Source organism: Anas acuta, chromosome 6 (genome assembly GCF_963932015.1).
Source record: "Anas acuta chromosome 6, bAnaAcu1.1, whole genome shotgun sequence".
Classification (NCBI taxonomy): domain Eukaryota; kingdom Metazoa; phylum Chordata; class Aves; order Anseriformes; family Anatidae; genus Anas; species Anas acuta.
The window spans coordinates 5,199,071-5,224,299 of record NC_088984.1 but is presented as its reverse complement, the minus strand read 5'-3'; the positions used below and the strand labels follow the sequence as shown (position 1 = coordinate 5,224,299).

Sequence of the window (25,229 nt, the reverse complement as noted above, 5' to 3'; positions counted from 1 at the left end):
CCCAAACACACCACAGATCAGGTGATGAAGGGGCAATGTCACTTTAGTCCTTTAATTAAATTTGACTCTGGAGGAAGCAGGGAGAGCACAGAAAACAGTGACCTGTTCTGTACCTTCCATCTGGAGTGCTACCAGGCAGCCACGGCTGCCCCTTGAGTCCATACCCCCATTTTCCTGGGGCTGACAAGCAGCAGCACTCACGAAAGAGCAACCGGAGGCTGGTCCTTGCCACAGGACAGCTCTACAGCAACAGGAGCGGTCCCACTGGCATGGGAAGCCCTCACAGGGAAGAAGGTCCATCACAGGCGGCCACGAAGAACTCAACAAACCAACACTCTTATGTCCACGGCCAGAAGAAAAAGTGCAGGGAAAAACAACTGAGATACCCTGTTGTTTTCTTTCTCCTGTAAGCTCTCCCTTGCTGATGCTTAGCTGTCTCAGGAAGAATACTGACGAAGAGTACAAGGCATAAGCATTTTATTTTATGATCCTTCTTTTCAGCAAAGCCGTCTCTTTAATGAGCAGAGATGAGAGCTATTGTTCCGTGAAAGGATGCAGTCAGCCTCCTCGGCAGCCACTTTGAGTCATTACGGCCCAGAGCTTTACTCAATCGGTGGCAACAAACTCAGCACTCGGAACAACACATAAGATGGAAATGGTCCTGGGTAGGCCAATCTTTGCTTTGAAAAGGGCACTTTGGTCCCAGGAGATCAGAGCAGGGCCCGGCTCTGAATGAATACTTCTTTCTGGGGGATTTACGTGGGGCTCGTGGAGGCCGTGTCCTGTTTGGCTCCAAAAGGCCAGCAGGTGGGCATGCATGGATAGCGTGGCTCTGTCCCAGGCAATAAACACAGCATTTGTGCCAACTGAGGTCGAAAACTTGCTGACACAATAAGCACCATTGCTCAAGCCATTGGGCAGAACCATGGCCAAAGGCAGGAAAGCAGTCACATGAAAACAGTATGCATATATGTGTGTGTGTGACTTACAGGTTTTCTAAAGAACAGCTGGGTAAACCTCAAAGAATCCAAAATAAATAAATAAAAAAGGGTCTACAAAGCTTAAAAAATCATGAAGACAGGTGTGATGTGGCAAGAAGTCCTAACCTACCTGAAGCTGAGAAGGGACAGGGGGACAGACTCCCACCTCCAGGGGCTCAGGGTTCTGCAGTAAGATCTGCACTGGGAAGGCAAAAGGCTTCAGAGAAAGATACTGGCAAAGGATGGAGAGAGAAATAATATCTTGGCAAATTCTTTTTTACTTACATTACTAAGGAAAATGAACAGACACTTTTTACTGCCAACAGCCTTGCTAGCCAGTAGTTCACAAAGAAATGACTTAATAGATTTAATAGGTGAATCATTTCCTATATTAAGTTACCAATAATTATAAATGTAGCAGCCAAACTTCCATAGCCTTGGTAGCAGGTCACCCCAGAGCCATGTTTTCTAATACCAACGGGTCCCTGATTAAGGTCAGATTTAAGGTCTTAAATTTAAGAACTCACCAAGTTACCATTAGCATGGCAGAAACAGATGCCCTCATGGGCATCGTGCCACTTCTGACAATCCTTACAACCACAAAAACACGAACTTAAAACAGACTGAAAATGAGAAAATGCTGCTACTGAAGGCTGAAGAGCCACTGTGGTAAACAAGTAGTGTAAACCACTGTAATCCCACATGAAAATCCACCATATTCCCATTAGGTATGGTAAGCATGGTGTAGAAATCAGATTATTCCGCATGAAAACTTTCCTATACTGAAGAAATTCTTACATGATCAGAGAATGCTCTCTTGATACTTTAAATACTCTGTCTTTTGAACACAGCAAAGCATTTCCTGCCCACTTGCTGCAAGTTATCAAATGTTGTGAACAAAATAGTTGTGATAACCAGACTAGCAGATCTAGAATATAATGTCTTTGTTTTTTTAACAAAGGTCAGGTTTTTAGAGCAAGATAAAGCCTATGACAGAAGTTCCTTCCTCTGCCCCTTTTCTAAATATCTGTAGTTTATAATGGTATTTCATATAAAAATATAACAAACAAAAAAAAAATTTTACAATCTACAACTAAAAATGCCTTTCAATAAAGTGAATATTCAGGTGCTGTGCTTTAAAGAGAGTAACTATCCCAAGTTGCACAAAACAGTATGATTTTATCAGCATCAAGAATAATGAACAAAACTAAGAAGAATTGTGAAAAGAAATAAAATAAAAATTATATATATATAATTTATATATTATAATTTATATATTAAAATTATATATAATTTTTTTATTTCCTTTCTTATATATATATATATATATATATATATATAAAATCCATTGACTGTGGCATTAAAATGGGATAGTAAAAGAGAGAAGAACCAGTATTTGAGGGAAGGGGAAATCTACGCTATTCTGACGTACACCTTGTTTGAGTGGTATTTGGCAAATGATTTATTCCTCAGATTCTGAAAATGGTGAGTTTGGCTGGATTTCCCTCCTAGAAGAATGATCTTAGAAACACAGAAAACTTTTTTTTTTTTTCCTATCTCTACTGTGTAGTTACAGTATGAAAACTGGAAGAACTGATTCACATAAGCATTTTACTCATTAGATTCCAACAGCCAGCAATACATAGTTTAATATTAATCAACAGCCAGCAATAAATATTTTAATATTAATTCCATTTATGAGTAGAAGATGAAAATGATTCAAAACAGTCAAACTGATAGATAGCAATGATGCTCCTAAGCATTAATGTTAACATTAAATGGACTTGCCCACAATAATCTGCTTTAAAGCCTGTAATAAAATTTCACTATGCAAGTGTGGCCCCTCCTTCACCTAAATATGAAGCCGAGTTGAAATATAAATTGTAAATAAAATATTTGTGTGACACAATAAATAATAAAATAATTATGAAGTTGTTCGAAGTAATTTCAGTCTTGCCTTTGTTTAAAATGGCCAGCTGCATAAACAACACAAACACATGCTTGTCAATAAAAGGGTTAGAAAATAAAGTGCAATACCTGTGAATGCTTTCAGTCTTGATTATGTATTTCACCAAGACTAAACTACATTAACTGATTTATATTTTCATTCCTTCATTTTCCACAATAAATCCTCAAAAATGTCTTAGAGAAAAAAAGTTCAAGGTCCAGCTGCTCTTACCATTCCCTTAACCTTTCAAAGCAGTTGAAATAAATTAGAATAAAATGATTACCTTGAATTTTACTGTGGTTGGTGAAAGTGCTGTTGCCAAGCATTCCAATTAATTAAGTCCCTTTGAATTTTTGTAGGCAGTGCTGTGGTACAAGTAACCCATATGTTCTGAGTAAGTGTATTTTTATAAGGAGATATATGCTACGCTGAGGGGAAAAAATACATCTGGAAGGCTAAAAGCACAAGGAAAATACCACAGATCATCAAAAAGCTTCTGCTACTTTGGCCGTGAGGCATTTTACCTGGTTGCCTTCACATCTTTCAATGACCACAGACAAACATTTAGGTTTCAGTTCTGATCTTTAGGAGAAGGATTAGCAAGGCTTTAGAGCTGCAGATTTTATTTTCATCTAGATTCTTCCTTCCTGGTTAAAAACAATGAGCTCACAAGGTTTCATGCATCTCAACAGAGCTTTGCAAGTGTGTTAAACTAGTTTGGATGAGCTTACTTGATTAATAAAATCCTCAAGCCTCAAAATATTTCATTTTGATGGACAGAAAAGATAGCACACAAAGCTGAGTGAGAGAAGAAATTTGAGCGTGGCTCTCGAGCTGACAAGAAGCTTTCCATTTCCAGTCTTATTTGATAAATGTGCTTGGGATTTAACCCCTATGTTTGCCTGTATGTGAATTAGTGTACTTATTACCCCTCTTTAATTCAGTCGCATGTAATAGTGATAAAATGCTTTCCAAAGAGTTGTCATTAATTAATTTTTCAATGGCCTGCCTTTAGTTACACAGCAAAATCTAAAGATTTTTGATAAACTTGCAGCATTGACTTAACTGTGTCCACTGAGCTGGACGAGAAACCTTATTTATGACTTCAAATGAAACAGCAATAGACCAGCCTCAGAAATCCCATATATATCAATGTATGGTACATGGCAGCTCCCATATACTGATGGCAATTAGAATAATTACATGTTATCTTAGTGGCGATATTTCTAAACCAGTTTTTAAGTACTATTTTAAATGATTACCTAACCTGAAAAACTCCAAAAAGGGGAAGCGAGTAATTTTAAAGGCTTGCATGTAGCATTTTTCAAGTTCTTACATCCATTCAGTGTTTGCATTCATATCTGATGATATTCATATATAATTTATGAAACATTCCCACACTTCACCAGACTAAAAAACATGTTTCTGCATTTGTTTTTTTTAAACACTACATAGAGAAATGCTGAAGGATTTGAGAAACCGTGAAGGCTAAATCACAGAACAGCATTTGCAACGGTAACAAAACTGCATCTGCAAAATCCATTGGACTGCGTGGAATTTTATTTTTTTTTCCTGCTAACTTGGCAAAAACCATAAAGTAATAGAACATGACTCCAGAAACCTTCTCATCACTTCTCACCTTCATTCAAATTGTAAAGCTTCTTGGCAACATGTGAAGTTGAAAAAAAATATATGTTTAGGGGGCTATCTGGAGTTACAACAGCTTATATATCAATGTCTACAGGGGCACAGGAATGATTTAGGAGGTTACACCCTTGATCTTTAATGATGCAAGGAGTTAAGTCTTCAGTCCTGATGTTCACCTGGAACACCTTCCCCTTACTGCCATGCATTCACATCCTGAGAGCAGTGCTATAGTAATCACGTTGTTAAAATCTGCTTACCATACTTCGGAGAACTCGCACCTCTTTGTCATTTACCACCCAACTCAAAAACCTATTTCAGCATAGGATAAACTTTAAGTACATCTGAGTTCACCAAGTTCCAAGGGAATATTGTTATGATAAACAAAAACCAGTATTTATAGTAACAGGGATGCAAAGGTGAAGGTAAAGACAGGATGCCTTCAAGATATCCATTGGTTGACAACAAAGCAAAACTGAAGTTTTGGCTTTTCAAGGAAACTTATGCTTGTTGTAATTATAATATATGTTAGTCATAGGAGTTACCGAGATTGATCCCTCTTATTTTTTGAATAAATCACAACAATGATATTTACAAAGTATGCTCACTAGAATAAAGCCATCGCTTCCTTACAAAACTTCACCTTTCTGTGTGATAATTATAGCTCAAAAGACAAAGTCAGCCTGATTAGATACAGTACAACAAACATAATATTTTAAGCATCAACACCCCTTAGCTCCTAGGAAGCTACTCTGTGCAGAGCATGGACTGAGTCTAGGACTGCGTGGAATATCCTAGTCACTGTTAAAAGGAGGAGGAAATGTAAATAAAAGTGTGTGAATAAAGCTAGTGAAAGAAGTGCCTCTGAATGTGAGCTCTTATTGTTGTAAGAAACACCTGCATACAAACCTTGTCAATAACCATTCTCACACGCTATTATTTCTCTTTTGAATTTTACATTTTTTTTATTTATTTTTCAGCAAATTACTAATGTAAGATGTAAGCTGCTTTTGCAGTAATGTGATTTTAACTTGTCTTTTGAGAATTTTTTCTTTGATTAATGGTAAATTGCTGTGAGTATTCAGTGTCTTTTAGTAGCCTACTTCTACATATTAACAACAAGATAATTATAGGTAATTCATTTTAACAAAATTAAAAGCTTTCACACGTGCAACTTCCAGCCCTAAGATGATTTGCATTTACTCCAACAAGTCTCCACATCATGGAAAGGTGCCAGTACTTTTCTGATCGCCAGCTCACTCCTGGATTTTTACAGGGTATTATTGTTTAATTTTGAAGCCCTTTCACTCAACCCCCACACTAGAACAGCATCTCAAGCTTTTGAAACGAAGCCCAGCATCTGTAAAACCAATGCAAGCAACTTCTTTTTTCACGAGGCAGTGGGTTTCTGGCATTCAGCAGACACCTTGGTAGAATCTGACGTGTTTTGGAGGGCCACAGGTCGGTCCCAGCTGCCTTGCTGTTTGCAAGCGGCCTGCTGCCAGCTGTGTCAGCGACTGCTTCAGCTTGGGAGCCTTCCTGTAAGACCTTCCATGATAAGATGCACACTGGGATAATGCCGCGCTCTGGTTTTCCGTCTTTTAAAAGCTTCCCTCGCATTTACCATTCCGTGTGAAGACCTAAGCTTGCCATTCGTTTCTCACGCAACACTTCCCCATCGATTCCAGGTGGATCGATAAACCCTGCTGCTCCCTGGCAAGCAAAGGGCTGCCTGCCGAGCAGCGCCGTGCCACCGGGGGAAAGGGAAGCCTCTGCCCCTGGGGAGGCTGCAAGCACTTCCATGGTACGCACCAGTTACCCTGATTTCCCACAACCTTTTAATTGGCTTTCCAAGAACCTCACCACAATATCTTCCGCTCTGTTAAAGAAAAACATCAAAGAAAAGCGGCAGATAATGTGTGAAGAAAGTTGCTTGTGAGAGACTTCATATAAAATTACCCTTTAAGGCCCCTAGCTATTTTTATTTTTCCCACCTCATTAAGACTCAGATCTCTCTGCTCTGGATTGCCCCAACAGAAATAGGCAGACACTTGTGTAGGTCACATTCAGTTTATTACTTGTTTGGTCTTACTGTAGAGCACAAGAGCAGATCTGCTGAACTGCTGAGTGGATTTCTCCACCCTAACCAAAGCACTAGGTATCACAACACAATAAGATGTCTGACCTGAAGTTTCACAGTTCTACCAGAAATATTTATCAGGAAGAGGGACAGAAAGAAACAGGGACAATACAGTACCCCATAACAAACTGCAATGCAGGTAGAAAAAAAAAATGTCTTCATAGTTCTGTTGGGTAATGTCAAATTGTACTACGCAATTTTCATTAAGCAAATAAATAAAAACAAAAGCAAGAATCAGAGCTGAAAAGTATAAAAGCACAATAGCTGCAAAGCTGATCAATGGAAATAATGCATATATGAAAAAAAAAATCTCTGCCGCTATATATAATTGACACTGGCTGCTTGGTACAATGCAAATTTACACGTGAACCCCTGAAAGATTTCACTTGTCATCAGTACAGGTGGTAAATCTGACAGAACATAAACATATAATCAGTAAATACTTTTTTTTTTTTTTTGGTAAATATTGTTAGAAGCAAAATAGCTGAGACTTGACTACAGCCATTGTAATGTTCTTCAGCTATCAATTAGAAAAATACTTATTTCGCTAATAAACAGTTGTCAAAGAGACAACTTTCCTTCTTGAGTCTCCAGTTCCAACAGCAAACTGTAACTCAGATCTGGGTCGGGCACAGCTTTATCATGCATTTTCTCTATAACATGCATTTTACTTCTCTCCAGATGCGGCAATTGCTTTTAATTCCCATGCTCTACAAAGCCAATGTAATGCGTCTGTTCTACTTGCTCATGTCATGGCTTCCCCTGGCTGCCTGTCTTTCCAGTGCTTTTCCAAGTCTGACCTTACTGATCAATCCTAATCAATGCTATTGATTTGTTTGGAAGGAAAAGACACAAGCTTCCCAGGGAAGTCAAAGACTTGCTTAATATATCATCTGTGAAAGAATCTCCTAAGGAAAAAAGAACTGGAAACCCATTGTTTGGGAGCATTAAACCACAATGTGACAAAGCCATTGTAAATATATCACCTGGAACATTATGGCCCTGGAGGGAAAGTAGTCTCCAGTGAGCCTAAGCTTATTTGCAATGTATTGAGCTTCAAGTCATGTGCTACTCAAAGAAACTTTGAGGCAAATCACTTATCACTAATTGCTATCTGTTCACTAAGGTACAAATATGTACACCTCAGGTTTTAGGGCACTTCTTCCTTATTTCATTTGTCATTTAAATTGACTCTGAAGTCAATGGGAAATATTCCTCCTTAGTTCACTGACATGCTCTTGATTATTTCTGCAATTACATGAGCTATAAAAATCAATGTTATTATTAAGACAGATACATTTTATGTAAGGCACAGAAAATACTATTACAGACTAGTCCCTTTTTAATGTGTTTTATTTCATTACTGTTAAAAAAAAAAAAAACACACCACCTTACATTAAAAGCACAATTCAGTCCATTCATAAATTGCAAGGTATCAAGAAAGTTTTCTAAGTGAATTAGCTCGACTTCAGGACAACCCAGATTCAAGCAATAAAGAAGTCAATTCGTCAGGTACAGAACACAACTTTTTGCAGTAGCAAACCCAACTGCACACGTTTGACTAACACATCAGCTATTTGAGGTTTAATAAAGACCAACATTCAGAAAGCACACCGCTGACAGTCAATTTGAGATCAAATCCCCACCGCAACCATCAAGTTAACCATTTAAACTGAAGTTTACTCAAAAAATACCCATCTGCTAATATTTCTGAGCATTTATTTTCTGTTGCACTGACAGGCTGCAGAAAATTTACTGTCGCTCCATTCATTATTTGGAATCGACTTAATCTGCTGTGGTTCTATGGACCAGAGGGATAAATGGAGTGACTATTGCATAGCGTGAAAAAAAAAAAAAAACAGTTTTTCACACACCATTTTTGCCCTATTAAACAACATTTTTTTTCCAGATGTTTACTTCTTTGGGTTTGCTGAATAAACCTTACTTCCTTTATACTGTGGCTTTGATAGTAAGAGATGACAAGTGTGCAATTGGTGAAAAAAAAAGGGAGAGGGAAAGAAAATACTATCTTGGGGGGGGGGGGGGGGGGGGCAGGGGAGAGGGGAAAAGTCTTCAAATAAACACTGGGAAAGAGCAGACGGTAAAGAGTCTAACCCCTAGCCCCTCTCCCAGTCCATGCAGTTTTTGCAAGAGTTTATCCCCAAGGCTGAAGAGCTTCAGAGGGTAAATGCTAAAGCAACAATGCCACAGGTTGGTTTTGTGGCAACGTGCAATGCCAAATTCAGTCCCTAACTTCCTCACTAACTGGAGACTGAAGAAAGGAGCTCAGATTTGCTTTCCCACTTTGTCATCTGATAGTGGCATTATCTCCCTCATTTTGCTACAACTTAAAAGTAAATGTGTTTGGGGTGTTTTATGCTAGTAACTCTGCAAATTAGGATTGCAATACATTTTGCACACTAAGGACTCCCAAAAGGTGTCTGTCCTAATGCTGCATTTCTTTATGCTTGAACACCAGTGAGAGCGGGGAGAAGCAGCATTTCCTCACGTTGTGATGCTTTACTGAGCTTGTTTTCCTCGTTGTGCAAGAAACTGCACAGCTGTGCAGTTTGGGGTAAGTTCTCACTTATATTGATATAAACGCTGGTTTAGGAAAAAAAAAAGTAATTTTACTTTTAGGGCCATTAGTACTGTAATGTGAGGAATTTGATTCGAGCTACATCCTATTAAAGAAGCTCAAGTTGTTTAAATTGATTTCTTTAAGCACCCCTTTCATCTCACCAAATCTCCACAACAACATACCTAAGTTAATAATTTTCCAGCACCGCATTTTACAGAGAGTTGATATACGGAGGCAGTGCAACTTGTCTTGGAAGGGTCAGGTAATTCCCCATTAGCTAAGAACTCCTACTGAAAATCACATCAGCTTTTCATTAGTTATTTTTAAACATCGTCAGCCATCAGGGGCTGCAGATAACACTCAGGGTATTCACTGCATTGACAGGATGTACAGGGTGATCTCGGCAATATCTCCTTGTGGTGGTTTTACCCAGCTGGGCAGCCAAGCTCCACCACAACCACCACGGTCTTACTTTCTCTCCTCCAAAGAGAAGGGGGGGAAGAACAACGTGTTCTGGAAATACCCCTGCTGGCCCTAGGGGCTTTGGGGAGAGTCCCGGAGCTGTGCCAGCCATGCTCAGGGCCAGACACAACACAGGTGGTGATACTAGGGCTGCCGTGTTGCAGGCGCAGAGCACAGTGGTGTGTAGGCTGGGGAGGCCAGAGGCTGCAGGGGAGGTCAGCCCCATCCCAGCCAGGCCCAGTGCGCTCCTTTGACTAAAAGACTTATGCTTCTGCAGCCAGCATGCTCCTTTGACTTATGCTTACAATAAGGAATGATACAAAAGCTATTACAGTAACAACTGTTGTTTGTTTGTTTGCATGAGCTGTAAATAATTAAAGTAGAGAAATCAATTTAAAACAAGAAAATAACTCAGTGTGTGGGCCTACTCCTTCTTTATATGGTATGTTTGTCCTATACACAAGTTACAGTTCACTAAAATCTTTTTTTTTGTAAAAATTAAACACACCTGTGGTCACATGCTGGACTAAATGGTGTGGAAAGACTAAACCTGTAGCTTTAATACTGCACGCCAGTTTGGTTTGTACATTCTCTGCCATCTCCAGGACGGCAGATAAACTGGTATTTCTCACATACAAGGACTGTTGATATCAATATTAAAATAAATAAGGTATTCTGAATTCAGTCCCTTCAACCTAGAGTTTCAGGAAATACTGAGTAAGCCATGAACAGATGTCTGCAGCTCCCCGTCCAACATCTCATGTGCTGGGTTAAGTTTCCAGCTCACTTGTGGATTCAGATGTTTCAGTGCCCATGCAGCTCTAAGCAGTATCTTCTCATTTGTATACGTCTGACCTAATTTGATTTATTTACTTTTTTTAAACCTCAGAGGTAAGATATAAATGTCAATACAAATTAAACTCTGGCCAACGGATATGACTTAAGTTTAGTTTATTTTTAAAAGCAAACAAAAAAGGAAGAAAATAAAAAAAGGAAGCAATCTCCTACAAATTCAGTTTGAAAATAACCAACTTAAGCAATATTAAACTCAGGATACTATTTGCTTTTTCTCTATTTGGTAAAGGTGAAAATTATCTTTAGTCTAATGAGGTCTAAGCCAACATTTTCCTATTCTACAAAAATTCTACCTGTTGCTTGTAAATATTCGGTCCAGCATCTTGTTTAGCATCTAATGCAGTATCTTTAAATTCTACTAACCTACAGTTAAGATTGGCAAAATAGAAAGTTAATAAAATTAAAATATTTTAATGATTATAATTGTCATTTAAAAAACATTGATAATTATATAAAGCATTTCCAAAGTACATGTACTTGCATTCCAGCCTCCTTACTGTCTGAAGGAAATAGGAAGTCAGAACAATTAAGTATTAAAAAAAAGTAGACTGAGTTCTAATTTGGAACAGCAGAAAGGCTAACTGCATCTCTCTTACCATAGCAGCTCATGACTCCAATTTATAAACACATGGGATGTATTTAGTGCACATTGCAACTTTTTTTTTTTTAATGTATCACTTTAAAGTCTGTGTTCATATTGCAAACTTCCAAAAAAACTCCGCAAAACAGCCAGAGCGTGACAGCGTGAAGTTTACGTATCCTCTTACCTTGCTTCCCTCTCTTTCCACTCAGTCGGTAACTGCTGCGTTACCTCCCACCACACTGCTGTGCCCACGATGGAAATCGGACACATTCATTCTGCAGCAGTTGTTCCTAATGCTTTCTAACAGCTCCTTGCAGTATTTTTTTTTTTTTAATAGAATTTAATCACACTTCGGCAAACATTCTGCAAACATCAGCTGCTATATTAGAAATGAAGGATATATTATAGGGTTTTTATCTTCATAAAGTTCTATAAAAGCTTCGTGTGAGATTGCTGTCTGCCTTTTCAATCAGTGCTGATACAGCAGAGAACCACTCCTGCTTTAGTGTCTAAGCTTCCTAATGAATGCAAATGAAACACCCAGGGTGGCAAGGAGCAGGACCTTCTCTGACTCTCTCTAGTTTCAAATGTGAGGTGAAAGCTCTCTCCTAACTCTGCCCTGGGGTGGACACTGACCTCACAAGTCCAGAAATCTGCACCACTGCATTCCTGAAAGCTCCTAATCCTTCTGCTTTCCTGCTCTCTTCCCAGATTCCTTCCTACATTGCATAAATACTTGTATTTTGACACTAACCCGTGCTGCAGATCGGAATCACACGCAGTTAAAGTGCCAGGGCTGCTGGCACTTTACTTCTAGATTTATCCACTACTTCAATATTTATTTCTTAGTACAGGGGGAGGAGGAAAGAATAGAAGAGGGATAAAAATATACCCTTAGCAACAGATTTATTTTTTTCGCCAAAAATACATAAAGAACACTCATTGCTCAGAAAGCATTAAGGAAATTACTTTGTACAGCAAACTGCTAGTAGTAACTTGAAACAAATTCTGCTAATTGTACTTCTCAGTAAAAAAGAAAAAAAACCTGCAGTTGAGATAACTAATCAGCTGGGAATAGTACAATCTGGCAAAGAAAGCTGTCAACCGAAGGAGGAATTTTTAGCATGGCTTATGAGCCAGAATTAGGACAGCTACACATTTTTCACAGTTTTTGGCAATATTTGAGCAAAGGGTAAGTTTTAAGTAGGTTAAAAAAAAAAAGAAACAAAACAAAAATAAATTCAAACCTATTACCAACAAAACAAGACTTTGGGGGAAAATATATATAGTTGTAGTAAACATTTTTAGCACCACACTATACATAGTCATATACACACTATACATATATATAGTGCTCATAATCAGGACTCCAATGTTCCATTATTCTCCTTTTCACTGGAGAAAACACATAACCCCTTTGTGGCTCTGCACACTACCTGAAAAAAGCAAGGATAATAAATGTTTATAAAGCTTTGAAGGAAGACCTCTGAGTCTAGAAACACTCAGGAACTTAGAGGAAAAACAACTGGTTAGCAGTTAAAAAAAAAAAAAAATAGCTAAAGAAACTGCACCTTCCCTGCTATAAGCACACGTCTGGAAGCTTCATGAAAATCCTCGCTGCCATCTTCTTGTCCTATGTCCCATTAGAAGGAGACTTTGGGGAGGGGTTAAAAATATCTTTGAATATCCATGCGTATTTGAGGAGTTCCACAGACTTTTAGCTATTCTGTAGGATATATGAAGTATTTGCACTCAAGGCTAATGAGATCATCAGGGGAATAACCACTAATGATTAGAAGTCAGAAAACAAAATTTACAGCACTGAATGGCACTCAGGCTGAAGTGATCTGGCACATTTAGGAAAGATCACATACCAATTAACTAGCATATTTAAAGAGTTTATGGAAATGTGCAATTCTGTTTCCTCAAAGATAATAAATAGATTTTGCGTGATTAACAACTGGTTTATTTGCCTCTGTATGTTTTATTTATTTGGAATTACTATAGGATGTACAGCAAACCTGGAAGACTAATGAAGCAAAGCTACAGCTTCCAAATTAAAAAAAAAAAAAAAAGTAGATAATAGATGAAAGAGAAAAGTAATGGGTTGCATTAAGTAAAGGATTCACATTGGTACAGGCATAATGTAAAAGAAGGAATCTACTTCAATTTACTTTATTTCAATCTAAAAACAGCACGGTAGATGCACAAAACCAAAAATTACTCAGACTGGAGATAGGTTAGTGCCAAGCCGCACTCGTGTAATAGGAAAATGCTGATTAGAGAAAGAGTACGAAGGTCATGTTCCAACTGAAGACTAATTGATCCCAGTCCACTTGAATCAATGAACTCTTTACCACTGACTTCAGTGACAGCAAACTGCATCCACAGAGGCTTCTGCTCTCAGGGCACACACCAAACCTCACAGGCCTGCAAAGGTTGCTTCATTCAGCTGATAGCAGTCATCGAAAGGCACTCATAACTAACACCTCTGTTGTGTATCACTGTATGTGACCCTTTATGCTTGGTAGCTCAACTTAGTAAAAATTATGAAACTTGGGTTGCAAACTTTCTGCCCAGTCTCAGACACAGCATACAGAAGAATCTACAGAGTATAAAAAAATCTGTATGTGCTACCAGAAATAAAAAAATGTAAATAAGAAATGATGTATTGTTCTGACACAGACAAAAATTCAGAAGTTATCTTTGATGCAAGATGAGCCATTACAAAAAGTGCCTTTTAAATCAGATATTTTTGGTCTGGATCTCCCACATATTAGCATGCTCTTGAAAAATGTAGTTTAGGACTGGTCTTAGAGAAATCATCAGTCACTTGTAGCCCTGTTACCAGAAACGTTACACTTTTTCCCCCAAGTATAATTATTATACTATCCATCTCTTGTTCTTCCTTTTACAAGTGCTGCTTCAACTGTGGTTCAAAGTCAGTTTTTTTCTGACCACACAGTTGCTGTTGAAATTAAGTCACGTTGTAAGGATGAGTTTGTTGCTTTTGTTGCTTCTCCCAGTGAGTCCACTTTATTCTCTTATTTCATTGCTGGTGACAATTTGTAGAGCAGCTGGAGGTGTATCGAGCCGTCGCCACAGGACTGGCGGCCATTACACTTCTGAGGAGGATGCCTCCAGCCTGCAAACTCCAAAGGGAACAAACTGAACACAGACTTCTAGGAAGTGCCCACTGAAAATTAAGTTAACACTGCGTTCAAGAAGTTGATTCTGGAAGCACTTCGGTCTTAATAAAGCTGTTCTATCTCGAATAGTGCTCCTGCTCTTTGTGTGGATTATTTTTACTGTCAATGTGTTTTATCCATTTCTCTTTTTCTGTCTTACACACACACGTGTAGTAAACATTATTTCAGATCCAACAAGATTAGGAATTTCAAAATAATAAAATAATAATTTAAACCTAAACAAAACAGTAAAAACCCAACTCAATCATCCCAAGCCAAACCATTCCCCTGCCAGATGCTTCAGTCTCCTAAAATGAGCAATCCTCTGCCAGAAGATCTAAGGTACCAGAGACTATGCTGCTTCAGGCCACACATGGAGCAGAATAGCTGGGTTTACAAGGCTCAATCTGCTTTTTGAGGGGACACACGGCCCAGTGCTGCCAGCAGGAGTGATAGCCTTCTCCCTCTGCTTGTCCAGCCTCGTGGTTTTACTTCCTCCCTTCCTCCAAGACTCTGGCACTTGCCTGGCCTTTCACTAATTCAGTCAGCTTGCAAGCCCTGCAGGTGAATACCCATATTAAAAAAAAACTTCCATTTCAATAAATTATACGTGTTCATGAAGCCATTTGTTGGGCATTGGATGGGTTCCAAATGATTTGTGGGTGCATGGGCAGCATCTTGGAAAGAAGAGGGGACAGGAGGGGACAGCAGGGCAAGGTGTCACAGGCTCAGCTAGCAAAGCTGTTGTTAGATATCCCACACCACATTCCCACATACATTACAGCCCAGATCCTCCTGGAAACTCCACTAAAGCACATGGAAAACAAAGACGTTACTGGTGGCTGCCACCAGGGCTTCACTAAGGGCAAATCATGCCTGATACATTTGGCCTTCTACAGTGGGGTTACAGCATTGGTGTATCAGGGAAGAGCAACTGATGTCATCTACCTGTACAATACATTTGACACTGTCTGGCATTACAACCTCATCTCCAAAGTAGAGGGACATGGATTTGACAGATGGACAACTTCCTTCATTTTTTCTGTCTCAATTCTGCAACAATTACATCTACTTCTGTTTCCATCTTTCACTCATTTTCTAAGGAAATGACACAATGAAAACACCTTCAAAACTTAATGAAAAAATTAACCCATGCGTTCAGATTTCACTAAGTCAGCATGAAGACTAAAATGTATGGTCCAAGTCTTGGACAGAAACATCTCAATTCCATGAGAAATGGTAAATTTGGAGCTCAGAATAAACAAGAAATGTAACACATCTCTGTTTCAAGGCATCTCTTCAGCATTTTGCTGTTTGTATCTTGGGTTTGCACAGAAAACATCGCAGTGCCCCGTGTTCTGGTGGAACAGAACTTGTGGAAATAACAGGGAGATATTTACAAAGGAGCTGGAAAACAAGAGCAAGATAAACAACTTGAGGCAAACTTATATAGAGAATTTTTCTGCAAATGCTTTCAAAATTAACATGTTTCTAAGCAGTTTCAAGCTATATTCTCAGCTGCCAAGAAACAATCAAAAGAGGTGGTATTACTAATCATGGGTACAGCATTTATACAGAGACTTAGTTCACTGCTCATCCTTCAAGAGCAGAACAATTTCTGGAGGGACCTGCGCATGCAAACACGTTGAGCTCCAACTCCAAAACCACAGCCAGATGTGGCAGACTTATCATTAAAATCACATGGAGAGGCACTGTCTGCAAAACAGTTTCATCCCCCAATCTCTTGACCAATGCTTGAACACAAGCCCAGCTTGCCAGCTGGCCCCAGGCAGGGAAGGCCTCAAGTAAATTGGCAGGTTACTGATCCTCACCGACACAGCACACCCCATTCCCCTTTTCTGTCCCCCTTTTTCCCAGTGTGAAGGAACAAATGTAAGCTTCTTCTGGAAACCAGAAAAATCACTTAAGATCTCACTCCTTTGTTTTCCCACCGCTGTCTCAGGGTCTTCCTCCCTAGTGAACCACAAATTCTGACCACCTTAGTACATAAGGATGGCTGTTCATGAAGTGCAGGCATCAAATCTCTGGGTTTAAAAGCAGCCTCAGCCTTCCCACACTATGCCACAGCCTTCCCCGTGTTACCTTGCCTTTTAGCTGGCAGTATTTTCAGCTATCTCTATCTTTCCAAGGCCTCTGTGAAAGCAGCTAAAAGGGCACCTAGAGGAACCTGCTATACTTTACCTCCATTCTGCTGTTCACTCAAGGGTAAGCTTTTTAGATTTTATACACCAGATGGACTGATGAAACTTGTTTCTGCCAGAGTTTATCATTTCTTTTACATAACAGTGTCTGTGTTCAGTTCCTGTTGACTAAAAGAAATTTTGTGCCCAGTCTATTTTGGTTGGTAACTTTAAAACTACATTTTATTCTTCATAATCTTTAAGCAACAGTAATACACAAATCGGACCAGTTTGTTTAGGAGAAGCTAGCACCTTAAATAAAGCTGCCAAGATTTGGAACTAATGGTAGGGTACACTTCCTGGCAGGATTTTATTAATTTTAAATGAACGCCTTTCTCTTTTGCTAAATGATAGCTGTAAGTGGTATGAGTACAACAAATTCCCTAACAGATAAAGATCTGTTATCCCACAGATAAAGCTTTTAAAGAATGTCTTTAAAAATTAAAGACCCTAGTTCCATTGGAATGGTATGTTTTGTCTGAATCTAGTACAATTCCCATCGAAACAGGCTTCTGGAGATGAAGAAAAAACTAGTTGAGTACCAATCTACTTGAAAAAGATTTTTGAACGTAATTCTGTAAAAGGAATTCCTTCATAAACCACATTCCTGCTCCATTAACCCTCATACAGTTACAAAGAATTATAATGTAATTATTAACTTTAACAAAGAGATTTTACTACAGAGACCCTATGATATACAGATAAGAAGCATGATATTTTTTTCTCCTGTTTTTACATTTTTCATTTGATTCCTACTCAAAGATTTAATCTCTGTGACATAGATACTGCATTACATCAAACACACATACTAAGATACCAAATATACAGAAAAGATATACAAAGGGAAAAGTCAGGGACTGAAAATACTACAGTTAAGCTTGCCATGTATAACCTAATAATTTATGTTTCCAAATTATATCAAGTTTTTTTGTTTGTTTTTTTTTGTTTGTTTGTTTTTGTTCTTGTTTTTTTGTTTGTTTTGTTTGTTTGTTTGTTCTTTAATAAAAATAAAAATAACTATAAAAAAGAAGCCCAACTAGCTTCCTTTAGCTGTCCCCCTGCCAAACTTGCCATCCATAGCCCTTGGCCAAGCAGCAGCAGCCACAGAGCTCTGCCTTGCCAGCCAAGCAGCAGCATTCAGATCTTGCCTTGGCCCGTTCCCATCCCCCTCATTCTGGCAAGGCAGGATGAAGGAGAAAGCAGGAGACACATTAATTTGAAGTAAAAGACAAGAAGTTTGTCCTAACTTAAAAGGAGACTAGGAGAAAGTGAGCTGAGGTGCTGAAGCAGGTGAGGCCATTTGTGATTAACAACATCCTGTATTTTTCATCTTTCCATGACTTTAAAACACACAAATAAATAAATAAAAACAGATAAGAAATACACTCTTACTTTGTGGCACTGAGATGAAAGCATTCTACTGCATACACATCAGCTATAGCTTGTGCTTCAAAAACTGCCCTGGACCCACTGGATGGGTCTGGATGAGCATCTCTACTTCTCCTACTGAATGTGCTGCACAGCACCTCGGAGCAAGGTGCAGCAGGCGATCTCACTCTGCCTGCAGGCACTGCTCTGTTCTACACATAGAGCATTCATTGGGTCCTTGTCAAAAGAGCTTTTTGAGTCAAAAATCCCATGCAAGAACCAGCAGGACAAGACGTTCGGCTAGCCTCACTTGTGGTCCCACTCCAGTGACTGCCAAATACTTAACCTACAGCTGCCACCAGGATTTCCTACACACCCCGATCCATCACACACAGCAGAGTGATTCCTCGGGAAGCGTCAAGTGGCTGGTTGGACTGGCATCTGTCTGCACTCTCTGTACAGAGCCTTTAATTGCTTCAGTGCCTGGCAGACCAGACAGGAAAATAGCCATGTAAATGTCCTGCTCAAGCACACCGCCTTCCCCCCAAACACATCAGGGCTCTGTACTGCTGCTGACATGCCAAGCATGAAATAGTCAGGGAACTGTTGCCAGCTTGAATTGTTAACCTGCACACAATTCTGAAAGTGAGTTCTGGATACCTGGGCAAATACCTTGTGTTAGGAAACAGGACGGTCTCTGCCATAAGTAGCAGAACAGCTCCGCTTATAATTCTGGTAGAAAAAAGCAAAAATCTATTCTCCGGAGGTAACATTCTCCCCCACTGCTTCCCTTTTACAATCAGAGGAAAGAGAGATGAGCTACAAGTGTGCAAGTATGCAAAACTGCACAAACATTTTGCTCTCACAACCCACTACAGCCTGGTGCTGCAAGCAAAACTTCTTTTTCCATTTCCATCTGCTACTGCTTCTGGAGCTAGGACACCAGCTCTCGAGAGGAAGCAATTTCTACAATAACTTTCAATTACATTAGCCTTTGTATTTTTTCAATATGAAAAGAATGAGTACGTTGATGAAACAGGAGAATTTCTTCCGCAAGCCTGAGGATTTTTTTCATTGTACTTTGAATACTGATACCTGGGAGCTCTGCATAAAAAGTACAAGAAAAAAAACAGTTTCTCAAGGGAATTTAGACTACAAATTACTGATGTGCTAATAAGATTCTTTATGTACAAAGAGGCACAGGGAAAGGAAGAATAGAGGAAATTTCAGCAGGATACATACAAATATACAAAATTAAATAACACTAGGAGTAATCCTCTGTAAAAGACATACTCTGAGGCGTTTTCTTTCTCTCCACTTAGTTAAGCAAATGAATCAAGTAACAGAAAACCAGAGCTAGGCTTCCTTTTTCTTCCCCAAAAAAATCATTTTTACAATAAAATTACAGCCAATTGTTATGATAAATGTTACTAAGTGGCCACTGCAATATGAAGGGGTAGCCACAGTAACTGTACAGAGTTCGTACTGTAAGAATCTAGCCCCATATATTTTGTTAAATTTTTCTAATAGGGCAACTGAAAACGCCATGGGATCAGCAGAACTGACCTCAAAATCCAAGTTTTCTGATGACAACCACTTCCCTGAAGTCTTCCCTTTTCACATAAAGGAGTAATTTGTGTGCTTTACACGAAGATAATCTGACAGACCCACTTTCTACAGACTTGCCATTTTGTTTTTCTTCTCTGTATACTTAGAGATGATGTGTGAACATCTTCCTCCAATAGATTTTTTTTTACCCTAAGAAAAAGTTATGTTCTTTCCCCCCCCCCCCTGCATTTAAACTATAAAAGAATCTTTTAAAAAAATAGCCAATTATGGTGTTACGGTTAAATCTCTGGTATTATGTTCCTACTTATTTTCCATAATTCTTCAACAATTTGTAGCTCACGTCACAACCATTAAGTGGTCAGAATATAACTTTTACATACAAATTGAAGTTTATTTCCTTCAGATACAAGAGCTGCCAGTTAACTAAAGGTTATCTACCACTACTCACAAAAATACATTTTTGGTTCCTATGCATCCTCAAAAAAATGCTGCAAATCCTGCTTGTGCTTTTTCTAATAAAGAGCAATTATCTTTGTAGAAGGCAGGCATCTTTGTTCAGAAAGAAATTTAAAAGACTTGGAAATACCAGTCTTTTGAATTCACAGCACTACCTAATACTGGACTGAAGATTTATTTTTTTTCTTTCAACTCTCTCCCACAGCCAGGTCTTCTTTTTTCTTGTCTCTGGAGTATCCTCCTATTTCAGCATCCTGTCCTTTCTATATCTCCCCTTTCTTTTTTGGGGAAAAAAAAAAAAAAAAAAAAGCTGTGCATGCAGCAGGGGAATTTCAACAGCTACTAAGCACATGAAAGAAAATAAATACCAAGCAACAAGCCAAAAGCAAAAGAGTTTTAGCATTTAGCTCCCCAGCTAATTCAGGACCAACTGTTGTCACCCTTTTTGGAGGAGCAGGGATTTGCTGAGGCTGTCAGCGGCGATAGGGAGGCTGGTACTGCCCGTTCCCTTTGAGATGTTCAACAGCCGCGGGGAGCTTGCCGACATGAAATCTTGGCAGAAGCTACAGAGGCAGCCCCAGAGCCCCATATAAGCTGCACAATTGCTCATTTGCCTGCCCTGTCTGAACTCAATATCCCTTTCCCAGTGCAGCATTACCCCGCTCTACGGGAACGCTGAGAACCTTCCGTGTTCAAAGGCAGCCAGCGCCAAGGTCAGCTTCTTGTCTAAATACACCCTGCTTCTGAAAATTAAACTTATTGTTAACTTTCTCTGACTTTTCGTGGGACAGACAGGGACTTTATACATTATTTAATAGGAACTTTAGAGTGGAACAGTAGCTCCTCAAGGCTCTTCCAAAAAGTACAGGAGGTTACAGAGCACTGAAGCTGGAAGTGCTCCAACCTGTCATGAAAATCAGCAAGCCTTGTATCTGTCCATATATTTGTTCAGAGAAAAAATATTTTTTTAATTTTACTGCATATCTTCTGTATGTTGTTTCCTACATAATTAGGAGAACCCATAGGTATAATATGTATTTCACTGATTTCAATAAAATCTCTTTTAAACCCATTTGTGGACAAAATACATATTATACCTACTGACAATTCTCTGCCTTCTATGCTTTGTAAACAATGAGTAGCTGTGATTAGCAACTGAATGTGCAGAGATTAGTTCAAATTAATGTTTGGTTAACATGCCACTGTAGCTGCAGATGATGTATCACTGCCCATGTATTATAGTAACTACTGTACAAAAATTCTGTACCGATCAATTTAAAATAACCTTGTAAAGTTTAATTACTATCTAACACGAGCAATGAATTGAGAAAATGTCAGATCTTAGTAAATGTGTCTTTTATCATAGATCAGTATTTCACATACAATAATTATCCCATTAATGCTAAATGAAATGCTTATTGAGTGTATTTAGCATGCAGTGTAAGTGGTTGAAATGACCAGGTATATGTAATAATATCCTGACAGACACAGTTGAAAGAAAAGAGACATTTTGAAAGACAAATTATTCTTGTTAAACAAAAAGAATACTATAACAGAAGATGACTTTTAATAGAAGCAAGTTTTCTGAAACAGTTTCAGTTTAATAAATGAAAAAAAAAAAAAAACAATAGTAAGCTACAATACCTTCCTAAAGCAAGAAGGCTCTGTGCTTCCTTTGGTTTTAATTCTGTCTTATTTTGTGAAGAATGGAGAATGGCTAAGTCGCTAGTATATCTAACTTAACACACCCCACACTTGTCAAATATGCTGCGATAAATAGTTTTAACTACCTTCTGCTCATCTTTTGATTATAGGATATTATGAAGGGATTTGTAGATTGAGTCTCAGAGTTTATTTGTCATACATTCTACAGAAGAAAGCTGAAGAAGGCACTTAAATGAGGTTTAGTGTGAAAAACACAATTAGATAAACAAAGAGCAAAACTGTATTTTACATTGAAAACATCTAAGGCTTTAGAAAATCCCTTAAAGAAAGCTCAATGTTTTTACGACAACTGAACAATGTCATAAATAACTACAATCTTCCTGCCTTTTTCCTGATTTTTTTTTTTTTTTTTTTTTTTTTTTTTTTCAGATTCTGTATACCTGAGGAATATACATATGAGTACACTGGTGTCTGAATCAGGTATGCAGAGGAAAGAAGTCCTTTGCTGTCATATGTAAGAGGGAATTAAGACAAATGCACAACTGTATCAATAAGCACATTCAATATGCTCTGCACAACAGTCATTGCTCAAACACTCCTAATGCTTACACAAACATGAACACTCCTGTTGTCAGATAAATGTGCACTGCTAAAGCTTACAGCCTCCTCCTCCTCTAATCAAATCCTTCACATACTTTTCTTAGGCAAGTTTCAAAATGAGAACCCATCCTCACATTTTTCCCTTTTGCTAAATCACTACCGCACAAGTCTCACAGCCTCCTGACTCAGCTTGCCTGTAGGCCACCACAAATATGCTGCAGCTTCTTTCAACAATCACAGCAGCTTAAAATTATTGAAAGAAATGCATGCATCTCTATTCGCTACCTTGTGAAACAAGTGACTAGCTAAAAAGCTTAGGCAAGCTTAAGAGCGTTCCTCCCGGATCATTAGCAATTTATGTGCACCAGTAATAGCCATTGTCATTAAGTGTCCCTCATCCTCTATGCAATTATGCATCATAAAATCAAAAGTTTATTCCAACTCTTTCAATATATTTCCAGTATATATCTCTTTCTCACCTTCTGAGGCAAGTTTTGACAGAAGTAAAGAGTAAGGAGTTGTCCGAGTGAGTGGGCAGATGAGTTAACTTCTCATCTGTTAGAAACTGCAACTATTTTCTAACCATCTCATTAATGTAGTGGTTCTTAGCTGACAGTTTTAACGATCCTGTATCCCCCAAAGTGTCACATGAATCTTGAAGCACATAACGATTACAAGAGAGCAAGAAGTACATTGACTGGAATATTAGTGAATGAAGTTCACTAAATTGTGACTAGATTCCTAATATGATCGATGGCTTAATTATCATATCACCCTGTCATCAACATGACAGAAGCCTGACAGCAGTTGAAAGCCATCACCTAACTGCTGATCCAGAATCTGCACAGGATTTTAAATCCAGCAAAAGAACCCCAGTAAGTTTACACAAACCTCTAATGAATACAGGTGGGACAGATAGCTGCCGAATGCTGCGTCACTGTAGGCTCTACTGCACACTGTTCCTGACATTCAGTATACTTTGTTCTTGCCCTGTATGTTTACAACATTTCAAATGTTGTAAATAATATACAAAAATAAGCATTAAACACATTAAAATAAGAGTAGGCCATTTTACGAAGTAAGTATCACCAGAACCTTTTAATTTGAAGTGTGAAATAAAAACAGAGTAAAACAGTTGGTCAATCTGTTTTTCCTGCTTCTGTTTATAAAACTTTCCGAGAAAACAACCGCCATCAGCAGCAGCCTTGCAGAGCAGTACTGCCTACAGCTACAGCACGGCAGCAAGGCATGTTGGCAGAAGGTCCCCATGCAAGGAAAGGAGAGTCCCCATGCCAAGTGCGCCTTCCCACTGCTGCTTGGCCCTGTCTGGGTTCATAGACTCAAACACTCTCTTGATAGTTTCATTTCTGATTCAGATTGTGGGTACAGCAAATCAAATATTAACTTTTATTACATCCCCAAATGCTGATTTATTCAAACAATTAAGTGATTAAGAGTGATCTGCAAGCAACTCTAGTCACCAAGAAATGCAGCCGTTCTGCTGACTCAAGAGCAGAAATTCTTTTAACCTCAGTGGTAGCTCAGCTGCTGTAACTCCCATACAGTAATATCACAAGTTTCACACTATGCTTTCTTTTTGGTTTTCTACTAGAATTATGCTAACACACCCTTCAAAGCATCCTTTTTTTTTTTTTTCCCTCTCCCCACAGCATCCACTATGGAATTCATTCATGGTACCACTACATGAGAGGGCGTGGGTTTTTACCTTAATTACCATCTTTAGACTTACTACTTTTAGCAGTAAAAAAAAACTTTACACTTTGCATCATGTGATATTGGTGACATCTATCTACAGACAGAATTCAAACAGGGTTCTCATAAAATTTTCCATTTTAGATAGATCTGTATTGGTCATCCTTCATTTTAAAACCAAGCAAGGGTTATTTTATGGAACCTATTTAAGTTTCTTGTTTTCTCTCCATGTTGCAACACGCTTCACAGACCGAAGCTATTAAAGATGGGACTAAAGCATTTTTTATTTTATCACCATTCCTGGATCTTCTCAGAGTGGTCTTAGTGTTATAGAACCTGTGTATTTAAAAGCCTCTGATAGGAGTGTGGAAGTGGTTATTATTTTATGCCAAAGCTAATATGACACTGCTGTTCGCATTTTTAATGCCACATCTAATCAACCTCTCTCAGACTCCTCACATCTGAGTGATTGCAGAATAACATTATAACCCTGTATATATTTTTCTTCGTTAATGGTGCAACTGAAATGGACCCCATTACAGGGTATGCTCTCTTAAAATACAGGATGAAAATTCTGTTAAAATAACAAAATATTTCCAGTCAATCCACATTGGAAAAACAAGCTGTGAAATTCAAGGACCCACGTTCTACTCAAATATGAAAAAAAAATAAGAATAAAAAGGTGAGCTGTGTATCTCTTCTGTTACCTGGGACAAAGAGTGAAAACATGGAAGATACTCAAGGGAATGCAAGACAGGAATGAAGAGCCCCAACTCCCCATGTGTCCAGCCAGATCCAGCACCGACTCCTCCCAAGCTGGAATTGGGCTTTGTTGTGCTCCTACCGCTCCAAGCATCGCTCTAAGCGGGTGGATGTCCTGGCAGGCAGAGGCATTCTGGCAACCAGGCTGAATCCATGACAGCAGAAACGGCAGACAGTTAAGGCAGCGTCTGGCACTTGCCAGAGAGAGATGAAAGAACTGAAATTGTATTACTGTGCAAGAGTTCGCATGGCAGAGCAAAGACCACAGAATCACCTCCGCAGAAGACGAGTCCTTCACAGAAGGAACAGGCAGTATTTCAGCACAAAATGAATAGACTATTAGCCTTCAGCAAATGGGATATTTATTGTTTTTAAATTGTACATTAGTCCCCCAGCAACAATGATATTTTTAGTGCACATCAACTGCGAGACTAAGAGAACACGGAGCTAAAACTGAGGACTCGGATTAGTGATTTTTTATGCCCTGAGGGAATACAAGATCTAAACAGATGCA

The 25,229-nt window shown here is 38.8% G+C and overlaps 1 protein-coding gene across 10 annotated transcripts in view; it reads right to left on the bottom strand.

Annotated features, from left to right (window-relative positions):
- Positions 1–25,229, bottom strand: part of LRP1B (LDL receptor related protein 1B) — a 666,036-nt gene that overhangs the window by 459,245 nt on the left and 181,562 nt on the right. The gene's annotated exons all lie outside the window — the stretch shown is intronic.